The sequence below is a fragment of the Pelobates fuscus genome, chromosome 3 (genome assembly GCF_036172605.1).
Source record: "Pelobates fuscus isolate aPelFus1 chromosome 3, aPelFus1.pri, whole genome shotgun sequence".
Classification (NCBI taxonomy): Eukaryota; Metazoa; Chordata; class Amphibia; order Anura; family Pelobatidae; genus Pelobates; species Pelobates fuscus.
In genome coordinates, this window is record NC_086319.1 from 400,041,196 (window position 1) to 400,051,195 (window position 10,000).

Here is a 10,000-nt window from a genome sequence, read left to right on the forward strand (position 1 = left end):
CTTCAATCAACCATTATTTAACCATCTCGTTATCTCCATTTCCTGGGCATATCATAGCTCTCCTCCCTCTCCAAGTGAGTTTGCCACGAGCTCCTGGAGGAGCCTGCTTGCCAGCCTCCTACCCACAGATTATGGGCCCTGCAGGGAAACCTGTAAAAGCCTACCAAACGTGACCGACTGTTAGCACTGATTTCATGGAACTGTTTTGGGCATAGGACCATGTGCACGCTTGGTCAAAATTATGACTTCCAGGAAATTCCTGAACCCCTGAACTGATATGTGTGATCTTTGGATATGTTGGTCACCCAGATCAGGGCTATTAGGGGATGTAACATTTGTGGGGTTTTATGTATTTTTAGAGAACATTTTGCTTGTTGCGGGAAAAGATTAACTTTCCCTGACCGGGAATCGAACCCGGGCCGCGGCGGTGAGAGCGCCGAATCCTAACCACTAGACTACCAGGGAACTGTGAGCTGCTAGAAACTGTGAGAAAACGAGTTTGTGGTATCCAGAAGTTCAAGGTTTCCACGCGACAGTGCAATTCAAACGTTTGCCTTTTAACCCCTTAAGGACCAAACTTCTGGAATAAATGGGCATCATGACATGTCACACATGTCATGTGTCCTTAAGGGGTAAAGGCACTGAAAATGTCAGCAAGGTCCATTCTTACACAGATTTCCTCAATGCGCCCTAATTAGACTGCAGCAAGATCGCTTATTTTAAAGGCAAAAAGGAAACCGATTTCAAATTAAAGTGCGAGCTACACCTGACAGCTTCAATCAACCATTATTTAACCATCTCGTTATCTCCATTTCCTGGGTGTATCATAGCTCTCCTCCCTCTCCAAGTGAGTTTGCCACGAGCTCCTGGAGGAGCCTGCTTGCCAGCCTCCTACCCACAGATTATGGGCCCTGCAGGGAAACCTGTAAAAGCCTACCAAACTTAACCGACTGTTAGCACTGATTTCATGGACCTGTTTTGGGCATAGGACCATGTGCACGCTTGGTCAAAATTGTGACTTCCAGGAAATTCCTGAACCCCTGAACTGATATGTGTGATTTTTGGATATGTTGATCACCCAGATCAGGGCTATTAGGGGATGTAACATTTGTGGGGTTTTGTGTATTTTTAGGGAACATTTTGCTTGTTGCGGGAAAAGATTAACTTTCCCTGACCGGGAATCGAACCCGGGCCGCGGAGGTGAGAGCGCCGAATCCTAACCACTAGACGACCAGGGAACTGTGAGCTGCTAGAAACTGTGAGAAAACGAGTTTGTGGTATCCAGAAGCTCAAGGTTTCCACGCGACAGTGCAATTCAAACGTTTGCCTTTTAACCCCTTAAGGACCAAACTTCTGGAATAAATGGGCATCATGACATGTCACACATGTCATGTGTCCTTAAGGGGTTAAGGCACTGAAAATGTCAGCAAGGTCCATTCTTACACAGATTTCCTCAATGCGCCCTAATTAGACTGCAGCAAGATCGCTTATTTTAAAGGCAAAAAGGAAACTGATTTCAAATTAAAGTGCGAGCTACACCTGACAGCTTCAATCAACCATTATTTAACCATCTCGTTATCTCCATTTCCTGGGCGTATCATAGCTCTCCTGCCTCTCCAAGTGAGTTTGCCACAAGCTCCTGGAGGAGCCTGCTTGCCAGCCTCCTACCCACAGATTATGGTCCCTGCAGGGAAACCTGTAAAAGCCTACCAAACGTGACCGACTGTTAGCACTGATTTCATGGAACTGTTTTGGGCATAGGACCATGTGCACGCTTGGTCAAAATTATGACTTCCAGGAAATTCCTGAACCCCTGAACTGATATGTGTGATCTTTGGATATGTTGGTCACCCAGATCAGGGCTATTAAGGGATGTAACATTTGTGGGGTTTTATGTATTTTTAGGGAACATTTTGCTTGTTGCGGGAAAAGATTAACTTTCCCTGACCGGGAATCAAACCCGGGCCGCGGCGGTGAGAGCGCCGAATCCTAACCACTAGACCACCAGGGAACTGAGAGCTGCTAGAAACTGTGAGAAAACGAGTTTGTGGAATCCAGAAGCTCAAGGTTTCCACGCGACAGTGCAATTCAAACGTTTGCCTTTTAAGGCACTGAAAATGTCAGCAAGGTCCATTCTTACACAGATTTCCTCAATGCGCCCTAATTAGACTGCAGCAAGATCGCTTATTTTAAAGGCAAAAAGGAAACCGATTTCAAATTAAAGTGCGAGCTACACCTGACAGCTTCAATCAACCATTATTTAACCATCTCGTTATCTCCATTTCCTGGGCATATCATAGCTCTCCTCCCTCTCCAAGTGAGTTTGCCACGAGCTCCTGGAGGAGCCTGCTTGCCAGCCTCCTACCCACAGATTATGGGCCCTGCAGGGAAACCTGTAAAAGCCTACCAAACTTGACCGACTGTTAGCACTGATTTCATGGAACTGTTTTGGGCATAGGACCATGTGCACGCTTGGTCAAAATTATGACTTCCAGGAAATTCCTGAACCCCTGAACTGATATGTGTGATCTTTGGATATGTTGGTCACCCAGATCAGGGCTATTAAGGGATGTAACATTTGTGGGGTTTTATGTATTTTTAGGGAACATTTTGCTTGTTGCGGGAAAAGATTAACTTTCCCTGACCGGGAATCAAACCCGGGCCGCGGCGGTGAGAGCGCCGAATCCTAACCACTAGACCACCAGGGAACTGAGAGCTGCTAGAAACTGTGAGAAAACGAGTTTGTGGTATCCAGAAGCTCAAGGTTTCCACGCGACAGTGCAATTCAAACGTTTGCCTTTTAAGGCACTGAAAATGTCAGCAAGGTCCATTCTTACACAGATTTCCACAATGCGCCCTAATTAGACTGCAGCAAGATCGCTTATTTTAAAGGCAAAAAGGAAACCGATTTCAAATTAAAGTGCGAGCTACACCTGACAGCTTCAATCAACCATTATTTAACCATCTCGTTATCTCCATTTCCTGGGCATATCATAGCTCTCCTCCCTCTCCAAGTGAGTTTGCCACGAGCTCCTGGAGGAGCCTGCTTGCCAGCCTCCTACCCACAGATTATGGGCCCTGCAGGGAAACCTGTAAAAGCCTACCAAACGTGACCGACTGTTAGCACTGATTTCATGGAACTGTTTTGGGCATAGGACCATGTGCACGCTTGGTCAAAATTATGACTTCCAGGAAATTCCTGAACCCCTGAACTGATATGTGTGATCTTTGGATATGTTGGTCACCCAGATCAGGGCTATTAGGGGATGTAACATTTGTGGGGTTTTATGTATTTTTAGAGAACATTTTGCTTGTTGCGGGAAAAGATTAACTTTCCCTGACCGGGAATCGAACCCGGGCCGCGGCGGTGAGAGCGCCGAATCCTAACCACTAGACTACCAGGGAACTGTGAGCTGCTAGAAACTGTGAGAAAACGAGTTTGTGGTATCCAGAAGTTCAAGGTTTCCACGCGACAGTGCAATTCAAACGTTTGCCTTTTAACCCCTTAAGGACCAAACTTCTGGAATAAATGGGCATCATGACATGTCACACATGTCATGTGTCCTTAAGGGGTAAAGGCACTGAAAATGTCAGCAAGGTCCATTCTTACACAGATTTCCTCAATGCGCCCTAATTAGACTGCAGCAAGATCGCTTATTTTAAAGGCAAAAAGGAAACCGATTTCAAATTAAAGTGCGAGCTACACCTGACAGCTTCAATCAACCATTATTTAACCATCTCGTTATCTCCATTTCCTGGGTGTATCATAGCTCTCCTCCCTCTCCAAGTGAGTTTGCCACGAGCTCCTGGAGGAGCCTGCTTGCCAGCCTCCTACCCACAGATTATGGGCCCTGCAGGGAAACCTGTAAAAGCCTACCAAACTTAACCGACTGTTAGCACTGATTTCATGGACCTGTTTTGGGCATAGGACCATGTGCACGCTTGGTCAAAATTGTGACTTCCAGGAAATTCCTGAACCCCTGAACTGATATGTGTGATTTTTGGATATGTTGATCACCCAGATCAGGGCTATTAGGGGATGTAACATTTGTGGGGTTTTATGTATTTTTAGGGAACATTTTGCTTGTTGCGGGAAAAGATTAACTTTCCCTGACCGGGAATCGAACCCGGGCCGCGGCGGTGAGAGCGCCGAATCCTAACCACTAGACGACCAGGGAACTGTGAGCTGCTAGAAACTGTGAGAAAACGAGTTTGTGGTATCCAGAAGCTCAAGGTTTCCACGCGACAGTGCAATTCAAACGTTTGCCTTTTAACCCCTTAAGGACCAAACTTCTGGAATAAATGGGCATCATGACATGTCACACATGTCATGTGTCCTTAAGGGGTTAAGGCACTGAAAATGTCAGCAAGGTCCATTCTTACACAGATTTCCTCAATGCGCCCTAATTAGACTGCAGCAAGATCGCTTATTTTAAAGGCAAAAAGGAAACTGATTTCAAATTAAAGTGCGAGCTACACCTGACAGCTTCAATCAACCATTATTTAACCATCTCGTTATCTCCATTTCCTGGGCGTATCATAGCTCTCCTGCCTCTCCAAGTGAGTTTGCCACAAGCTCCTGGAGGAGCCTGCTTGCCAGCCTCCTACCCACAGATTATGGTCCCTGCAGGGAAACCTGTAAAAGCCTACCAAACGTGACCGACTGTTAGCACTGATTTCATGGAACTGTTTTGGGCATAGGACCATGTGCACGCTTGGTCAAAATTATGACTTCCAGGAAATTCCTGAACCCCTGAACTGATATGTGTGATCTTTGGATATGTTGGTCACCCAGATCAGGGCTATTAAGGGATGTAACATTTGTGGGGTTTTATGTATTTTTAGGGAACATTTTGCTTGTTGCGGGAAAAGATTAACTTTCCCTGACCGGGAATCAAACCCGGGCCGCGGCGGTGAGAGCGCCGAATCCTAACCACTAGACCACCAGGGAACTGAGAGCTGCTAGAAACTGTGAGAAAACGAGTTTGTGGAATCCAGAAGCTCAAGGTTTCCACGCGACAGTGCAATTCAAACGTTTGCCTTTTAAGGCACTGAAAATGTCAGCAAGGTCCATTCTTACACAGATTTCCTCAATGCGCCCTAATTAGACTGCAGCAAGATCGCTTATTTTAAAGGCAAAAAGCCTTTTTTACCCCTTAAGGACCAAACTTCTGGAATAAATGGGCATCATGACATGTCACACATGTCATGTGTCCTTAAGGGGTTAAGGCACTGAAAATGTCAGCAAGGTCCATTCTTACACAGATTTCCTCAATGCGCCCTAATTGGACTGCAGCAAGATCGCTTATTTTAAAGGTAAAAAGGAAACCGATTTCAAATTAAAGTGCGAGCTACACCTGACAGCTTCAATCAACCATTATTTAACCATCTCGTTATCTCCATTTCCTGGGCGTATCATAGCTCTCCTCCCTCTCCAAGTGAGTTTGCCACGAGCTCCTGCAGGAGCCTGCTTGCCAGCCTCCTACCCACAGATTATGGGCCCTGCAGGGAAACCTGTAAAAGCCTACCAAACGTGACCGACTGTTAGCACTGATTTCATGGAAATGTTTTGGGCATAGGATCATGTGCATGCTTGGTCAAAATTATGACTTCCAGGAAATTCCTGAACCCCTGAGCTGATATGTGTGATCTTTGGATATGTTGGTCACCCAGATCAGGGCTATTAGGGGATGTAACATTTGTTGGGTTTAATGTATTTTTAGGGAACATTTTGCTTTTTGCGGGAAAAGATTAACTTTCCCTGACCGGGAATCGAACCCGGGCCGCGGCGGTGAGAGCGCCGAATCCTAACCACTAGACTACCAGGGAACTGTGAGCTGCTAGAAACTGTGAGAAAACGAGTTTGTGGTATCCAGAAGCTCAAGGTTTCCACACGACAGTGCAATTCAAACGTTTGCCTTTTAACCCCTTAAGGACCAAACTTCTGGAATAAATGGGCATCATGACATGTCACACATGTCATGTGTCCTTAAGGGGTAAAGGCACTGAAAATGTCAGCAAGGTCCATTCTTACACAGATTTCCTCAATGCGCCCTAATTAGACTGCAGCAAGATCGCTTATTTTAAAGGCAAAAAGGAAACCGATTTCAAATTAAAGTGCGAGCTACACCTGACAGCTTCAATCAACCATTATTTAACCATCTCGTTATCTCCATTTCCTGGGTGTATCATAGCTCTCCTCCCTCTCCAAGTGAGTTTGCCACGAGCTCCTGGAGGAGCCTGCTTGCCAGCCTCCTACCCACAGATTATGGGCCCTGCAGGGAAACCTGTAAAAGCCTACCAAACTTAACCGACTGTTAGCACTGATTTCATGGACCTGTTTTGGGCATAGGACCATGTGCACGCTTGGTCAAAATTGTGACTTCCAGGAAATTCCTGAACCCCTGAACTGATATGTGTGATTTTTGGATATGTTGATCACCCAGATCAGGGCTATTAGGGGATGTAACATTTGTGGGGTTTTATGTATTTTTAGGGAACATTTTGCTTGTTGCGGGAAAAGATTAACTTTCCCTGACCGGGAATCGAACCCGGGCCGCGGCGGTGAGAGCGCCGAATCCTAACCACTAGACGACCAGGGAACTGTGAGCTGCTAGAAACTGTGAGAAAACGAGTTTGTGGTATCCAGAAGCTCAAGGTTTCCACGCGACAGTGCAATTCAAACGTTTGCCTTTTAACCCCTTAAGGACCAAACTTCTGGAATAAATGGGCATCATGACATGTCACACATGTCATGTGTCCTTAAGGGGTTAAGGCACTGAAAATGTCAGCAAGGTCCATTCTTACACAGATTTCCTCAATGCGCCCTAATTAGACTGCAGCAAGATCGCTTATTTTAAAGGCAAAAAGGAAACTGATTTCAAATTAAAGTGCGAGCTACACCTGACAGCTTCAATCAACCATTATTTAACCATCTCGTTATCTCCATTTCCTGGGCGTATCATAGCTCTCCTGCCTCTCCAAGTGAGTTTGCCACAAGCTCCTGGAGGAGCCTGCTTGCCAGCCTCCTACCCACAGATTATGGTCCCTGCAGGGAAACCTGTAAAAGCCTACCAAACGTGACCGACTGTTAGCACTGATTTCATGGAACTGTTTTGGGCATAGGACCATGTGCACGCTTGGTCAAAATTATGACTTCCAGGAAATTCCTGAACCCCTGAACTGATATGTGTGATCTTTGGATATGTTGGTCACCCAGATCAGGGCTATTAAGGGATGTAACATTTGTGGGGTTTTATGTATTTTTAGGGAACATTTTGCTTGTTGCGGGAAAAGATTAACTTTCCCTGACCGGGAATCAAACCCGGGCCGCGGCGGTGAGAGCGCCGAATCCTAACCACTAGACCACCAGGGAACTGAGAGCTGCTAGAAACTGTGAGAAAACGAGTTTGTGGAATCCAGAAGCTCAAGGTTTCCACGCGACAGTGCAATTCAAACGTTTGCCTTTTAAGGCACTGAAAATGTCAGCAAGGTCCATTCTTACACAGATTTCCTCAATGCGCCCTAATTAGACTGCAGCAAGATCGCTTATTTTAAAGGCAAAAAGCCTTTTTTACCCCTTAAGGACCAAACTTCTGGAATAAATGGGCATCATGACATGTCACACATGTCATGTGTCCTTAAGGGGTTAAGGCACTGAAAATGTCAGCAAGGTCCATTCTTACACAGATTTCCTCAATGCGCCCTAATTGGACTGCAGCAAGATCGCTTATTTTAAAGGTAAAAAGGAAACCGATTTCAAATTAAAGTGCGAGCTACACCTGACAGCTTCAATCAACCATTATTTAACCATCTCGTTATCTCCATTTCCTGGGCGTATCATAGCTCTCCTCCCTCTCCAAGTGAGTTTGCCACGAGCTCCTGCAGGAGCCTGCTTGCCAGCCTCCTACCCACAGATTATGGGCCCTGCAGGGAAACCTGTAAAAGCCTACCAAACGTGACCGACTGTTAGCACTGATTTCATGGAAATGTTTTGGGCATAGGATCATGTGCATGCTTGGTCAAAATTATGACTTCCAGGAAATTCCTGAACCCCTGAGCTGATATGTGTGATCTTTGGATATGTTGGTCACCCAGATCAGGGCTATTAGGGGATGTAACATTTGTTGGGTTTAATGTATTTTTAGGGAACATTTTGCTTTTTGCGGGAAAAGATTAACTTTCCCTGACCGGGAATCGAACCCGGGCCGCGGCGGTGAGAGCGCCGAATCCTAACCACTAGACTACCAGGGAACTGTGAGCTGCTAGAAACTGTGAGAAAACGAGTTTGTGGTATCCAGAAGCTCAAGGTTTCCACACGACAGTGCAATTCAAACGTTTGCCTTTTAACCCCTTAAGGACCAAACTTCTGGAATAAATGGGCATCATGACATGTCACACATGTCATGTGTCCTTAAGGGGTTAAGGCACTGAAAATGTCAGCAAGGTCCATTCTTACACAGATTTCCACAATGCGCCCTAATTAGACTGCAGCAAGATCGCTTATTTTAAAGGCAAAAAGGAAACCGATTTCAAATTAAAGTGCGAGCTACACCTGACAGCTTCAATCAACCATTATTTAACCATCTCGTTATCTCCATTTCCTGGGCGTATCATAGCTCTCCTCCCTCTCCAAGTGAGTTTGCCACGAGCTCCTGGAGGAGCCTGCTTGCCAGCCTCCTACCCACAGATTATGGGCCCTGCAGGGAAACCTGTAAAAGCCTACCAAACGTGACCGACTGTTAGCACTGATTTCATGGAACTGTTTTGGGCATAGGACCATGTGCACGCTTGGTCAAAATTATGACTTCCAGGAAATTCCTGAACCCCTGAACTGATATGTGTGATCTTTGGATATGTTGGTCACCCAGATCAGGGCTATTAGGGGATTTAACATTTGTGGGGTTTTATGTATTTTTAGGGCACATTTTGCTTGTTGCAGGAAAAGGTTAATTTTCCCTGACCGGGAATCGAACCCGGGCCGCGGCGGTGAGAGCGCCAAATCCTAACCACTAGACCACCAGGGAACTGAGAGCTGCTAGAAACTGTGAGAAAACGAGTTTGTGGTATCCAGAAGCTCAAGGTTTCCACGCGACAGTGCAATTCAAACGTTTGCCTTTTAAGGCACTGAAAATGTCAGCAAGGTCCATTCTTACACAGATTTCCTCAATGCGCCCTAATTAGACTGCAGCAAGATCGCTTATTTTAAAGGCAAAAAGCCTTTTTTACCCCTTAAGGACCAAACTTCTGGAATAAATGGGCATCATGACATGTCACACATGTCATGTGTCCTTAAGGGGTTAAGGCACTGAAAATGTCAGCAAGGTCCATTCTTACACAGATTTCCTCAATGCGCCCTAATTGGACTGCAGCAAGATCGCTTATTTTAAAGGTAAAAAGGAAACCGATTTCAAATTAAAGTGCGAGCTACACCTGACATCTTCAATCAACCATTATTTAACCATCTCGTTATCTCCATTTCCTGGGCGTATCATAGCTCTCCTCCCTCTCCAAGTGAGTTTGCCACGAGCTCCTGCAGGAGCCTGCTTGCCAGCCTCCTACCCACAGATTATGGGCCCTGCAGGGAAACCTGTAAAAGCCTACCAAACGTGACCGACTGTTAGCACTGATTTCATGGAAATGTTTTGGGCATAGGATCATGTGCATGCTTGGTCAAAATTATGACTTCCAGGAAATTCCTGAACCCCTGAGCTGATATGTGTGATCTTTGGATATGTTGGTCACCCAGATCAGGGCTATTAGGGGATGTAACATTTGTTGGGTTTAATGTATTTTTAGGGAACATTTTGCTTTTTGCGGGAAAAGATTAACTTTCCCTGACCGGGAATCGAACCCGGGCCGCGGCGGTGAGAGCGCCGAATCCTAACCACTAGACTACCAGGGAACTGTGAGCTGCTAGAAACTGTGAGAAAACGAGTTTGTGGTATCCAGAAGCTCAAGGATTCCACACGACAGTGCAATTCAAACGTTTGCCTTTTAA

At 45.8% G+C, this 10,000-nt stretch overlaps 8 non-coding genes across 8 annotated transcripts; all 8 read right to left on the bottom strand.

The window, feature by feature from the left end:
- Window positions 1–393: 393 nt before the first annotated feature.
- TRNAE-CUC (transfer RNA glutamic acid (anticodon CUC)) lies at window positions 394–465 on the bottom strand. The gene has a single exon. It is a non-coding gene; the product is annotated as a tRNA-Glu (tRNA).
- Window positions 466–1,939: 1,474 nt separating this feature from the next.
- TRNAE-CUC (transfer RNA glutamic acid (anticodon CUC)) lies at window positions 1,940–2,011 on the bottom strand. The gene has a single exon. It is a non-coding gene; the product is annotated as a tRNA-Glu (tRNA).
- A 625-nt stretch (window positions 2,012–2,636) lies between these two features.
- On the bottom strand, window positions 2,637–2,708 carry TRNAE-CUC (transfer RNA glutamic acid (anticodon CUC)). The gene has a single exon. It is a non-coding gene; the product is annotated as a tRNA-Glu (tRNA).
- Window positions 2,709–3,333: 625 nt separating this feature from the next.
- On the bottom strand, window positions 3,334–3,405 carry TRNAE-CUC (transfer RNA glutamic acid (anticodon CUC)). Its single transcript has one exon. It is a non-coding gene; the product is annotated as a tRNA-Glu (tRNA).
- Window positions 3,406–5,757: 2,352 nt separating this feature from the next.
- On the bottom strand, window positions 5,758–5,829 carry TRNAE-CUC (transfer RNA glutamic acid (anticodon CUC)). The gene has a single exon. It is a non-coding gene; the product is annotated as a tRNA-Glu (tRNA).
- Window positions 5,830–8,181: 2,352 nt separating this feature from the next.
- Window positions 8,182–8,253, bottom strand: TRNAE-CUC (transfer RNA glutamic acid (anticodon CUC)). The gene has a single exon. It is a non-coding gene; the product is annotated as a tRNA-Glu (tRNA).
- A 701-nt stretch (window positions 8,254–8,954) lies between these two features.
- On the bottom strand, window positions 8,955–9,026 carry TRNAE-CUC (transfer RNA glutamic acid (anticodon CUC)). Its single transcript has one exon. It is a non-coding gene; the product is annotated as a tRNA-Glu (tRNA).
- Window positions 9,027–9,832: 806 nt separating this feature from the next.
- TRNAE-CUC (transfer RNA glutamic acid (anticodon CUC)) lies at window positions 9,833–9,904 on the bottom strand. Its single transcript has one exon. It is a non-coding gene; the product is annotated as a tRNA-Glu (tRNA).
- Window positions 9,905–10,000: the final 96 nt, after the last annotated feature.